Source organism: Saccostrea cucullata, unplaced genomic scaffold (genome assembly GCF_032062105.1).
Source record: "Saccostrea cucullata isolate Sc308-1 unplaced genomic scaffold, CSIRO_AGI_Scuc_v1 ctg14768, whole genome shotgun sequence".
Classification (NCBI taxonomy): Eukaryota; Metazoa; Mollusca; class Bivalvia; order Ostreida; family Ostreidae; genus Saccostrea; species Saccostrea cuccullata.
Genome location: NW_026929594.1, coordinates 1 through 15,000, shown reverse-complemented (window position 1 = coordinate 15,000; position 15,000 = coordinate 1). Strand labels below are relative to the sequence as shown.

At 34.0% G+C, this 15,000-nt stretch overlaps 1 pseudogene; it reads left to right on the top strand.

Annotated features, from left to right (window-relative positions):
* LOC134281361 (uncharacterized) overlaps positions 1-4,567 on the top strand; it is a 4,637-nt pseudogene extending 70 nt beyond the window's left edge.
* Positions 4,568-15,000: the final 10,433 nt, after the last annotated feature.

Here is a 15,000-nt window from a genome sequence, read left to right as displayed (position 1 = left end):
TGCAGAAAATGCTAAGTGGTCTAAGGATACATGGTCAAGAAATTTGAAGTGCTTTGCTTACAGGTACTGCTCTGATTCAGGTTTACATGTAGGTTATCTCCGGTGATGCATTTGATTATGAAAAATTGAAAGACTGTTCATTGCTTCAGAGATTTAGAATGTCCGAAGAAGGTTTCCGGTCATTGGTGAAATTCAGAGGTTGTAAACAAAAAATGCCAGTTTCAGTTTTTCGCGCGTTTAGACAATTATCTGAAAAGATGGATGGAACTCGCGAAATCCCCATTAACGTTTGATGGCTAAGAGATCTTATGCAATGCGTGAACAATTTATTTCAAGTTTTAAAAAACGACTTTAACAAGTCTACTTTCTATTAAGAACTTCATCCTTCAAATCACAGATGTTTTTTAAAAAAATGTTTTCGCGGTTAGCAATTTTCTTTGAAATATTGAAATAATGTGTGTTTCATATAGTTTCTTTTGCAGATATGCCCTCGAAAAAAACATTTTATTGCATCAGCTTTAATGTACTTTGTGTATGTGTTGGGAAGGGGTCATTAAAATTAAATTTGAACATATCAATGCTAACAGATGAAGAAGGGAAGCGAAAGAAAAAGTTTCAAAATTTTACGGTTTCAATGCTATTATAAAAAAGCATAAAGAAAACCATGTACATTCAGCATCAAATAACACAGCATATTGAATTATATTTGATTTTCATTTAATCTTGTACGAATGAATAAAATGTTCACTTTGAAATTAAATCACCACAATTAGAAACATATAAAAGCCATTTATATATTGTCTGCCACAATGTAAAAAAAAGAATTAAAGTAAAATCATGGACTTATAATTATCAAATCAATAAAAATGCACATTGTCCTAAGAAGCATTTGTTTTTGTGTTGTTTTTTTTTGGGGGGGGGATGCAATTTCAGTTGAGAGAGGGCAAAACCCTAGAAAAATGTCTTGAAATAAAATGAATAAAGTGGAAAAACATAAAGTAGGTACATTTTACTTTTTCTATCGTATATTTTTTTGTCAATTATTTTTTGGTTGTCTTAAGATTGTGATAAATCTAAAGATTATCATAAGATATGACAGTTTTGTGAAACGGCTATGGTGCAATTTTACGAAAATTTTCGGTCTTAAGACAGATCTTAGTCATAAGATAGTTTTGTGAAACGCGCCCCTGCCTCGTAACTGACAGGGCGGAGTGTGGAAAGTGTACTCATCGACGGAACTGTCCGGAAAATTCCAGAGGCGTACATCAACATACATACATCGTTCATATCAAGTACGATTAAAGCTCTATGCATAAACAACCCAGTCTATGGTTTAATTATAGGTAATATAAAAGGTGCCCGAGATCCTTCTGACCCTAATCCAAAATGGGACACCGAAAGCAATAATGAAGTTGAGGAAAACGATACACAGGACTTGGTGTTGTCAGCCGTACAGACAAGAGGTCAAATTCAAAATGAATAGGAAAAGTACAAAACATTGAAGATAACTAGTATCACTGACAATTTTACCTCAGTAGATGATATGATAGTTGTCCAAAATGAGGACGCTACACTGGATAAGTATCGGGAATACGCAAGAACAAGTGTTCAGAAGTTTACAGGAGAATAGAATGTGTCTTGGTTTGTCATTGAAGACGGTCTGTTGTTCCGATATTTTCAGTCTCCGAAGGTTAGTAGTAATAACATTTTTAAACAGTTTGTTTTTCTCTCACCAACCGTATTACAGTTACGAAACTTGCACATGATTGTGTACTGTCTGGTCACTTGGGCATCAAAAAGACAACGGATAGGGTATTCTCTAACTTTTATTGGTCAGGTTTACAAGCTGATATAGGAAGATATTGTAGATCATGTGACGTTTATCAGCGAACCGTACCCAAAGGTTAAATTTTCCCAGTTCCATTAGAGCCTATGCCCCTCATTAAAACTCCTTTTGAACGAGTTTCTGTAGAATTGATTGGTACAATTTTCCCAGCAACAGATCGTGGGAACAGGTATGTACTCACTATGATAGACTACAGTACTAGATACCCTGAAGCCGTCGCACTCAAAGGCATTGAGACGGAACGTGTTGCTGAGGCATTGTTTGAATTCTTCACTAGACTTGGAATCCCTAAGGAAATTTTATCAGATATTGGAACCTAGTTTACCTCTTAGTTATGAAAGAGGTAGGTCGTTTACTTTCCATTGTACAACTTATAGCTACTCCGTACCATCCTGCCTGTAATGGTTTAGTTCAAAAGTTCAATGGAACGCTTAAACAAATGCTTAGACGTATGGCTGCTGAAAGACCCAAGGACTGGGACAGGTATATAGCACCTTTATTATTCGCATACCATGAAGTTCCTCAAGAAAGCATGTGTTTATCACCATTTGAATTATTATATGGTAGATCAATCCGTGGACCAATGACAGTTCTGCGAGAGCTGTGGACGAAGGAATTAAAAGATCCAGAAGTCTAGAGCACTTATCAATATGTCATCGACTTGAAAGAGCGATTAAAAGAGACATATGAATTAGCTAGGAAGTCTTTACAGAAGTCTAGTCAGCGCTACAAAAAATATTGCGATCGGAAAACAAGGTCACGTTCATTCAACGTTCAGGATAAGGTATTAATCCTCCTTCCGACGGATAGCAACAAGCTACTCATGCAATGGAAGGGTCCATTTACCATTTTTTCCAAATGTGGAATGGCTGACTACAAAGTAGATGTACAAGGTAAGATCAAAACTTTCCATGCTTACCTTTTGAAGAAGTATGTTGAAAGAGAAGTAAGTACACCCGAAGTTCTTAGTTCTTGTTCTGTCATATAAGAGGAAATACGTCAAGATGATGAGAATTCAGAAGGTGAGAGTGATTTCCCGCTAAAGATTCCGCCTTCCGAAGCTAAGGAGACATTTCAAGATGTGAATGTTGACACAGATCTAATTGAGCAGCAACAAGATGACGTCAAAAAGATTTTGTCGGAATTCAAAGATGTTTTGTCTGATTTACCAAATTTTACTCATTTGGCTCAACATGAGATACATCTGACAACTACGGATCCTATTCACAACAAACCGTATCAAATTCCATTTGCTCTACGTGATTCCGTTAGGGAAGAAATCAAGAAAATGATTGAGATGGACATCATAGAGCCGTCCGAATCTCCTTATGCCAGCTCTATCGTTGTTGCAAAGAAAGCTGATGGTTCTAAGAGAATATGCATCGACTTAAGAAAGCTAAACAAGGTGACAGTGTTTGATGCCGAACCAATGCCCGATCCCGAGGAAATTTTTGCTAGAATTGGACAAAGTAAGTATTTTACTAAAGTAGATCTTTGCAAGGGATATTGGCAAATTCCTATGAGGGACGAGGACAAAGACCTGACATCATTCGTCACTCCTGATGGTTTGTTTAGATTCAAAGTAATTCCGTTTGGTCTATCAAACGCGGCGGCGACGTTTAATCGCATGATGCGCATTTGTTGAAAGATTTGAAAGATACCGATAGTTTCATTGACGATATCTTGATTCATTCAGAAACGTGGGAAGAACATTTGGTGTCTATTAGGTGTTTATTACAAAGACTACGGTCGGGGAAACTGAATGCAAAACCATCTAAATGTTTTGTAGGTTTTAGCTCACTTGAATTTTTAGGTCACTCAGTTGGAAATGGTATAATGCGACCTAATAATGACAAACTTGAAGCAATTAAGAAAGCCCCTCGCCCTGAAACCAAGAAACAGGTACGTTCTTTCTTGGGACTGATTGGTTATTACCACAGGTTTGTTCCCAACTTTGCGGCAGTTGCTTGTCCTTTGACAGATTTGACTAAGAAAGGTACCCCAAATAAAGTCGAGTGGTCTGATGAACACGAGAGATCATTTATGAATCTAAAGTCATTGCTTTTACACGCCCCAATACTTAGACTCCCTGACTTTAACAAAGACTTCTTTCTCAGAACCGATGCTTCCGACTACGGAATAGGTGCTGTTTTGTTGCAGAAGCATGAGAAAATGTTCCCTGTCGCATATGCCAGTAGAAAGTTGAATGAAAGAGAGAGGAATTATTCTGTGATTGAGAAAGAGTGTTTAGCTATTGTATGGGCTATGAGAAAATTTCAGGCATACTTGTATGGTAGGACATTTGTTCTGCAGACAGACCATCAACCATTGGTCTATCTGAACAGATCAAAAGTGTCAAATGGTAGGTTGATGCGTTGGGCAATCTTTTTGCAATCCTACAATTTTGTAGTTCATGCTATCAAAGGTGTTGATAACGTAGGCGCAGACTTTTTGAGTCGTCATGTTTTGTAAATATTGTTGATTTGAATTTACTTTCAAAACATGTTTCCAATTTTGAAGCTGAAAACGGGAGGTATTGTCACAATTTTTATTAAATTTGCTCATGTCGGTTATGGCGTACCATAATTTCAATTCTCACCGTATACTCGTTACGGATAGTTGGTCACGGCTGTCAGACCAGTTTGTAAAATTGTCGACGTGTGAGTTCAGAGCAGGCCGTAGAAGGGAGAAGGTGTGTCCTTCCGTAGTGAAAATGTATAACCTGTGTGGTCTCCAGATAAAAAAGCTGTGTGCATTTGGCCTGAATGTTTGGTGTGTTTGAGAAGTTTTCCTGTGTGGAAAGCGTAGTATTTTTAGTACATTGGCATCGGTGAGTTTGAAATGTTTATTTTCTTAGCTAGGTTATTTTGTTTGTTTGGTTTTCTTTTCATAAAGTTATTACTTTGTTCAGTTTTATTTGTGATAGATAATATACCCGACATATCCATTTATTCCTTATTAATGCGTTATTACCGACTATGGAAACCCAGACTTTGAAATACTGTGTTATTATAGGTGACCAGCTCGACCAGCTGTGAATACAAGTAACGTAAGTGTGACGTTATAGGGTGTCGTTACTACAGCGTTGGAGGAAATCCTACGTACTAAGACGTTGACGGGTTTATGTGGACTTTGTCACAACGATAACTGGAAATTAAACCAACGACTGTGTGTTTAAAGAACGAACAATACGGTAACGTCTTGGGGTCACATTTGTAGCAAGATATCTACGGATTTGTGCACGTGTCGAGGAAATATTCGTCTGGTCGGGTTTGACAAGATTTTAGTCGGTATATAGACACTATTATTATTTTTTTTTGTTTTTTGTTTATTATATTTTTTTTTGTTTAGGTTTTTTTGGGTATTTGTGTGAGTGTTGTGTGTGTGCGTGTTCGGAATGTGTATATATTTTTTTGAGCACTATAATTAACTTTTGTTTGCACATACTCTTTGTTCTTTTTCAAAGCTTGGTTGCAGCGAGGGTTTATTTCCATGCCATTTATCACAAATTGTGACAGAGAGTTAGTGCTAATTTGTTTGCAGTCTTACATTTTGTTCAAAGCTAGGCATCTTAGTACTAAGGAAAATATTCTATGTGGTTGCTTATCTCGTTTGAAGGTGCAGCAGTTGCATCAACTTGCTCTTTGGGTGGACAAAGAACAAACGGTGATTCCCAATCTGCCAACATAACCTCCTTAGAAGCAGTTTTGAGGAACCTGTTGACTTCAACATTGGCACCAGCTTCCACTCCAGCATATAAACGGGCATGGTCTATTTATAGAGATTTTTGCAAACAAATTTGTTTTGAGTAATGATCTTCCGTTGCTTTGGCTTTGTTTATTTCTTATTTACTTGCTGAAGGTTATGCAGCTTCCTCTATCGTGTCATTTATTTCAGCAATAGCATATATGCATAAAAATTAACAATTTGCCTGACAATACATCATGCTTTCTCATTCAGAAACTGTTAAGTTCCCGTCGCAAATCAAGACCTTCAATGGATATTCGTTTACCAATAGCCATAGTAGTTCTGCATAAAATTTGTGATGCGTTAGAACATACAGTATCGAACATATATAAAAGGGCATTATTTCAAACATTGATTTTATTGGCTTTTCACGGCTTCCTCGGAATAGGAGATATAACATCAGTTTGCACTGCTAATAAGGTTTTACAAGTTTCACATATTACTTTTCAGAAAAGTAAAGTCTTGATTCACTTTCAAAATTATAAACATTTTGATACTAAAGTTTTTACTCTTACAATTAAATCTTTCAACGTAATTCAACTTTTTAAAATATTGTCCAATGAAGGCATTAGAACATTACATTAAGATGAGAGGGAGGACCGATGGGCCCCTTTTTGCTACCCCCGAAATACTGCAGTCACAAGGCAAGAATTTTCAAACATATTAAAGCAAAGCCCCAAGTTTTGTAATTTGGATGTCAATAGATTCAAAGGACATTCCCTTCGAATTGGAATGGCCTCTTACTGTGCATTACAAGGGATGAGCGATAGTCCGATTAGATTCCTGGGTAGATGGAAATCTGATGCATTTAAATATTAAATAAGACACGTGACACCATGTTGATATATGCTTGAAGGGAAGTGGATCCTTGGAGCAGTTTTGTTTCGTTATTTGTTTAGGATCTTGACTTTGAAGTGATTTTCAGGAATATTAACTTATGGGGACATATGTCTATCCCTCATCCAGAACAATAGTGCCTATAAGTCATTTGTTAATACTTAGGCTGGTAGGTGACAAGATTGTGTGCATATAAACTTTTAAAACAGTAGAAGCTTACAGTGTGAGATATTTTTTCAATCTGGGGGCATATGTCTATCCCTCATCTACAACATTGCTTGAGGTAGTCCTTACGTGAAGACCACACACATGTGAACTTTTTAAAAAAAAAGGTGATGCTCTGCGAATATAAGGGCATATGTTTATCCCTTATCGAACATTCTACGGAGTCATTCGTTAATACTTAGGACCCGCAGGCAGCATACACTTGGAATAGTAACCTCATTTGGTTGTGATGGGGGCATTTGTTAATCCCCCATAAGACACTTGTGAATTCAAATATTTTATCATTATTGAATTGTAAAAGACTAATAGAAACAGTATCTTTTCAGATATATTTCATGAGAAAGTTGTTTTGTTACATCACGGGACATATGTTTATTCCCATTTTTGAAATGTACAGAACAGTAATGTACATTTTACTCACTTTTGGTATGATTTATGTTTGAGGTGTTTTGCCCTTTATTTTTCCTTTTTGGGTCTGAACTTTCCCTAGTTTGGTCAAGTCAGTGGCGTTTTCAGGCCAATTTTCATTATTTTTATGTTAAATCTAAAAGGTAATTACTGTAAATTTGGATTATCTCCATTTACAAAACTGGTTTATTTTTCATCTTGATATCTTGTGTCTACTAAAAATTATATATATGTCATTGTTAATATTACTTTTGAGAATTGCAAACACATTATTAATCGTCACAAAGGTGGCAACACACGACAAACTGTTTTACAAACGTTCTACTCATTGAAGGAGGATACAATAAGGTGTTCTAGCGTTGAAATGATTGGGGAAAGAAATTAGCCAGTTGATGGGTAACCGGCGTATCAAAATACTTATTGCAATAAAAAAAAAAAAATAAGTTTGCTTATTTTTTTTTATTGTAATCCATAAGTGTCCGTCTTGAATGTGAAAGTCTAAAATATTATATAGCTGTGCTTTGTAATCGTAATTTAGCTTCATGGCTTACCGAGGTAGGAGAGGCAGAGATTGACCAATCAAAATCTGACCAATAAAAATCTAACAAGTGAAATTCTGACCACGCGGTGGGTTACTCTGACTCTTCTCCCATATACATCCTTGGAGGACGGACGTTTTTTTTTAAATTTTCTTATTTAACTCCTTCCGCCCCTCCTCCGCCAATTTTGTTTGTTTTCAGACCAATTTTCATGATTTCTCTGTTAAATCTAAGTGGTAATTACTGTAAATTTGGATTATCTCCATTTACAAAATTGGTTTATTTCTCATCTTGATATCTTGTGTCTGCTAAAACTTATATGTCATTGTTTATAATACTTTTGAGAATTTCAAACCTATTATTAATCATCACAAAGGTGGCAACACACGACAAACTGTTTTACAAACTTTTTACTCATTGAAGGAGAATACGATAAGGTGTTCTAGCGTTGAAAGGATGTTGGAAAGAAATTAGCCAGTTGATGGGTAAGTGGGGTATCAAAATGCTTATTGCATTAAAATAAATATATATGTGGTATAATTAGATTTGTGGAAGAAATATTCAGTATGCCTCACTTCAACTTTTTCGTGTATTTTCTCCATGATATTAAAAATAACAATAATTTCAATTTAAGCAGTTTCATGTAGATTAAAGAATAATTAAATTCTCATCTATTAAAATACTGCATGGATAGAAAAAGATGGGGATATGTTTTAGAGAAGTATAATCTCACATCTTTATTACAATGAAACCTGTCTTATCCGACATGCACGGGGAACAGATGAAAAATATATGTGTTGGAATAAACAAGGTGTAGTATTGCAGCGTGTAAAGATCATTGAGATACTAGTAAGTATAAATGACAAATGAAATTAAAGGGTTGAAATCACAGTAAAGAGTATTGTATGTGTCGGATTAAACAGGTTGCACTGTAATAGGTTGAACAATAAATCCATCATCATTCTAATGCTCCGTCCAGGTATCTCCATTTATCAGTGTTTGGAAAAAAGAACGAAATTTTTCTATTTTCAAATTTATTACAACGCATATAAAGTACATCTTTTACTGAATACATTCAGTATTACTTTACAGAGCAGTTCAACCCCCCTTCTTTTACATGTTTGTTACTTGATATTAAATATTAAAAAAAAGAACTCAGCAATAAATATTAATTTAAAATCGTGTCTTGAGGGTTTTCATAATCCATGGATGATCCTTTGGCTGTTAAAAAGAATTTGAATTAATATTTCACAGATAAATGTATAATAGCATATTTTTTCTATTTAAAATAAAACAACATTTATAACTGAAATTTTCAGAGTAATACAAACAGAAAAAAATGGATATTAACAGGTAATGATGTTTACCTAGTGACGTCTGATCATCATTGTGGTCCCCTTCACTGACGTCCCGTACTCTACTGGGGGATACCATGGCCAGTTCCAGTCCTCCGGGGACCAGGGACCGTTAAGAAAGGCGAAATGACATCTGTTGAACCACCAGCCTCCTCCGTACGCAGCAGCACAGTTAAGGACGTTCGATCCTGAGTTTTTGAGTGGATTTTGGTTATGTCCTTTATTTATAAAATTCTGCATCATTTTCAAGTTCTAACATTAAATCTGAATTCTACAATGCAAATTGAACTATATTTAATGAAAAAACCGCGATTAAATTCCATTCAAGTAGAATTAAACTAGGGACTATATTTTGTGGCGGAAGGTTTTTTAGACGAAAATTATCAGTTTTTCCCTTTTGAACTATAACAGCCCTCTTTATTTTGGATTCCTATTTTTCCATGCTGGTTGCACACAAAGCTGTTTTTTGCAGTGAAATGTGTTATGCTGGTTCTGAAATATCTATTGAATTATTTCTTATGAATTCTATCAACAAAGTGGGACAAATACAGTGAATATATTTTGGAAACCCGGGAAAAATTGAGCCAAATTTAACGTAAAATTGACACTTTTTTAGTAATATCTGAAAATCAACATCATATACCCCCACTTTTGATGTATATATCTTCAATTTAATTCTCAATAAAGATAACTTCACTTTTTTAGGCCTATTACCCCCACTTTTGATGTACTAAATTCAGAAAAAGTTTAAGACTTTAAAATAATTTTCTTGCTTATTAAATTTTCAATGCCAGAAAAATCTCATTTTATTAGTGCAGAAAGGTCAACTAATTGAATATGCGAAGCGATTTGAAACTTTTTCTTCCTTACAATTTTAAAGTGTCTTTTTTTAAACAGACTTAGGAGTTCATTTTGTTTCTTGCTTTAATTGGATTAAAAATATTGCGGGGAAAACGTCGAGGATGTAATTTTTAATTAAGACACACATTTCAGTGCAAGAAGGTCATATTAAATGTACTGTAGCGCGAAAAGAAGCATATTGACCCCCATTTCTTGATTTGAATTTTAATTAAGCTATGAATGTAGAAACTAAAAATATACTTGGCAAAAAAAGTTTAAGACTTTAAATATCAGGATCGAACGTCATTAACATCACTCCAACCATCGTTATCCTTGTCTAGGGTACTGAAGTACATCCCAGACAGGTCAAAGTTATTGGGGAAACCTGTGTCTAACATAGCGTCTCCTGTAAAATCAAAAAAAAAGGAATCACAGAGATATATAGGATCTCCCATGGTTTGTAGTTGGATATGATTTTTATCCAACAAGTAGCCTTGGCGAGGGGATAAAAACACGCAACGAGTTGGATAAAAATCATATCCTACTACAAATCATGAGGGATTCTTTTTATCCCATGTTTAATACTTCACAACCGATGTTTTACGCTGTTTTTATATGGGACTCCTCTATATTTTACTTCATCATGCTAACGCAAAAACCCTTGTGACGTCATAACTGCACTTAAGTGTGGGATATGAAAAATTTATCAAATGAGTCATATCCACGGGAGAAAGGGGAAAACATGGGATAAAATGGATTTATATATCTTAAATCTAATTGTCATTAATAATACTGAGGTTATTCTAAGATTGACGGCTTTAGGTGCTGGAAAGAGCGATAATATTTAATTTTAATACTGAAGTACGTCTGAGATACGCAGTTTAACGTGTTGTTTCCTGTAAAGAGAGATAGAAATAATACAAAACAAAACACAGCGCAATTCACATAGCATTCTTTCTATTGTTACAATAAACAACAGACGTGTTACACTTTTAATCAAGGTATTATTTGGGGGGGGGGGGGGGGTAAAGGTCACTGGAAATTTAAGAAACATCACATAATGAAATTTTAATATTTGTCCGAGACCGTGCCTTGATATTTAACCTGTAAAGAGAGATACAAAACAAAACACAGCGCAATAAGTAAATAAATGGAGATAAGATAATCATGGTGAGATCTGTGAATGTTATAAGATGGTAGATTTCTTATTAAATAAATGTAAATGTGAAACGCGTTGAGGTCTTTTGAATTTGACTTTTTAAGCTTTTTTTAATTTGAATATTTATCGAATTTTTGCAAACCTTTAGACATTTTACATTAATGACGCACTGTAAACTTCCTATTCCGTAGCAGTAAAAAAATGTGAATCATTGAAAATCAGACTATCATGCTCTTTAAACTTTTTCCGTATTAGTTAAAATGTGAATTATCAAAAATTATCAGGAAACCCAAGCTGAATAACATTGTTGAAAAAATGTTAATTTGTGTGTTTAAAAAAAATAACATAATTTTCCTTGTACATGAAATGGATAATTAGAAATTTTATCTATTTGACAATAACAAATTCAATATCTGCTGTGAATTTGAATATGACATGTACCTGGAAATGATATTCTTAGATATTAAACATGTTTAATTAGCATGGAATCAAAAACGTACACAGAATATCCGGTAAAAAAAAAGCATCTTTCTCTTTTTTATACAACTTTATAACCTGTCAATACAGAAAAGTATTATTATGATGATATACGTAATTTGAACCTAATTTTAAGAACTTAACATGAATACACTGACCTAAAGTTCCATTGGCAGGTCCTGCAAGAAAGAGTTGATATTTCCCTGCTTCGTCGGAGACAGAAAATCGGTCGTACATTTTATAAAGCGTTGTACCATTCTGGAGAGTGATGGATACATAAAGGGATGAGGTGTTTTCTTTCGTTAATTTATGGATTACATCATTTCCTGTATTAAGATATATGTGAAATCATCTGAAAAGTTCATCGAATACAAAAATTCTTTAAAATCTATATGAATCTACCGTAATGAAAAATCAAATTATTTTCCAGATATAGCTGTAGACAATACTGCTAAATTAGGTCTCATAAGAATATGCCGCTAAATGATATTCTTCTTTTTATTTTTTTTAATTATTTGAGATATCAATTAAACACGATATCTCAATATCGTAGAACACACATTACCTAGTCTTAAATTTAGATCTTTATTACGCTTCATAATTTTTTACCTGCCACAAGAATATTTTTATCTTCAAACTTTGAAGGAATAAAAAGTTCTTATTTGAAAGCGATTTACACTTACCAATCCAGACGTTCTGTCCTGGTGAACCAAAACCATTCTTATATTCCGTCCAGTTCCTGTCAAAACTCACTGATCCGTCTACGCATTTCTGAATGGCCTTTGAAAATTAACATGCGTAACAATTCAATTTATTGCTTTGAACATTCATAGGATCCATATGTTTTGATATGAACTACAATAAAATCCTACAATCCTTAAAACAATAAAAACAAGGTGTGTTATATTAAGGGATATTGATTCTAAAATTAAAAAAAAACCTACCGTCCATCCCCCGCCCATTGTCGTCATATCGCAGTCGACACTGATTGGTACTGTTGATGTTCTGTAGGGGTATATATCATACACCCCTGTGATGGTTTGTCCCTCTTCACAAAGTTCGTTACAATCTTTGGGCATGGCAGAAAAAACACAATCTAGAAAAATATCGGGATCGTATTATGCGTATGTACAAAAGGTGAGAGGATATATAATGCCTGCGTGATATATAAATGTTAATTGTTGAAGCTAAAATGTTTACTACATGTAAAATGTGTATTATGTTAAACTGTTCCTCATTGTCTAAATTCATTCTTGTTTTCTATTTGATACAAATCTTTGATTAAGGACATGATTAAAAGTATTTTAAAATCAAATACAATATGTTCAATACTCTGTTGATTGAAAGAAATGTAAAAGAGGAATACATTTGTAGATAAGATGACACACAATTTAGACACTGAAACATATGTTGAAAAATGTAGTAAAATCATGATATATTTTATGCATGATGCAATGTATGTGAAATTGAACATTCATAGATTCTTAGGTGATACAATGACCATGTTTTCCAACACCTGTCTATCGTATCAAACTTCAACAGATTGTAAGGCGAAAAAAAATAAAAAAAATTGTGTCCTCGCAAGAAGGACATAAAAAAAACAAAGAAGCAAACGAAAAAAACAGATATACATACCGTTATCCGAGTAGTATCTCCAACCGGCCTCATCAGACATCAAAGACAATACTCTTTTCTTGTGGGTACGACATTTCTTCATTCCGGGGTTAAAACCAAATAAGACGCACTCTCTTTGACACACCGCGGCGCACTCAGTCAATGAACGAGCACGATGTTCCCCTAAAAGTTCATAGTTTGACTTCTTATCATTTAAGTCAAGTCTCGCTGTATATTTCTGAGAAATAATGGTAGCTTTATATAAAACAAAGAAGCCTACAATTAAAGTGATAACCCACTGATTGCTCATTTTTTTGTTGCGCAAAAAACTGCTGCGTTCTTGTGAATCTGTGGAATTCTACTAAATGGTCTTTCAACAGCAGAATATATAATATATCGTACCATAATCACAGTCTGAAATGTGATTGGCTAACTGTACGTATTCTATATTTCACTGTTTTAAAGTATCGATTTTATCGAAGTTCATATGAATTTTCATGAATTGTCATAAACGCTTATTTTGAAATTGCAATTTAGATATAACAATGAAAGTTGTGCTGTTTTTAATTTAGTTAATGCCTGTTATGTTATGATGTTGTACAGTGTTTTTTTCTTTTTTATTAGCTATCTTTAAAATATGGAAATTTGATATCTTCTTCTCCTTCATCCACTCAAACTGAATGAAATTAGAAATCAGCAATATTGAAATAAAATTCAAAGTAAAATAATCTGATTCTAAAACATTCTAATTAAGAATATATTGAATATATATTGATTTTTCAACTTTGATACATTAGCCAATAAATGTTAATGTAACACAATACATGTACATCATCATTGGTTTATTTACTTTTGAGTCTTAGAGAGACATACATTTGTAAAATACAATTATAATAGAATTTTATAAGACTTCTTTTAAGCCCGTTAAAAACTTTTTTTAAAATGAAAAGTACTAACGGTAGATGTTTAAAATATAGAATCGTAATACGTAATGCCTCGAGCCCGGGGAGGGTTGCTTAGCCATTATATAGACAGTGAAAGTTGAGATTTACCTTTTTGATAAGCCCCTCCCCCTCCCCCCACCCCCACATATTGGGTGCATGAAAGCATGACGTCAATCCATGACCTAGTATATAACAAAGATATGTAGGATTAAACATTCTCATCCAACGGTCATTCCTACCGTGTGTCCCATGTTATGATCGAGCAAATCCAAAAAAAAAAAAATTGACAATTCAGTGTTATACAATCATAATGACGAATTGTATATAAAATGTGAGTTTACTTTGGTCTTAATCATGGACTATATCTTATATGACTGGGTCATTGTATCAAACACAAAACTTACGAAATCCTCACTTAAAGCTAACTATTGATTCAATTGATTTACCACATATTTTTACCAGTTAGCCTAGTTTTTGAAACTGCGAAAAACAGGTCTCTAGGAATGGATCTTTAAGCCTTCACTAAACAATGTCGTGTGTAATGTTCTTTAAAAAAAATATGAAAATAAAAATTAAACGTTATGAAATAGTTTTTATAATACGAGTATCACAAGGTTAGCAAATACGCGAAGAAAAAATATACATATGCAATTTTAAAAGCAGTTACAGTATAAAACTTAAAAAACCGCGATTTTTGTTCGTTCAATAAATTTAAGAAAAGGGTTACTTAAAAAAGAATCACAAAACCTATGTTTGATATCATTGCCCCAATTTGAGCATTGGACATCAACATAATAAGTGGTGTTGTAATGAAATCTATAAGAAATTGTGGTTGTAATGAGCCTCTTCAAATTCTATGTGCAGTTGAATAATGGATAGGAAATCAGAGGTAAAACAATAGTGGTAGTCAATATATATGTAATATACTGTAAAACCCAAATTTTATTCGCGACGACTTAATTTCGCGATTTACCGAGAGTAAACTAGTTCGCGGGGATTTATTTTACAA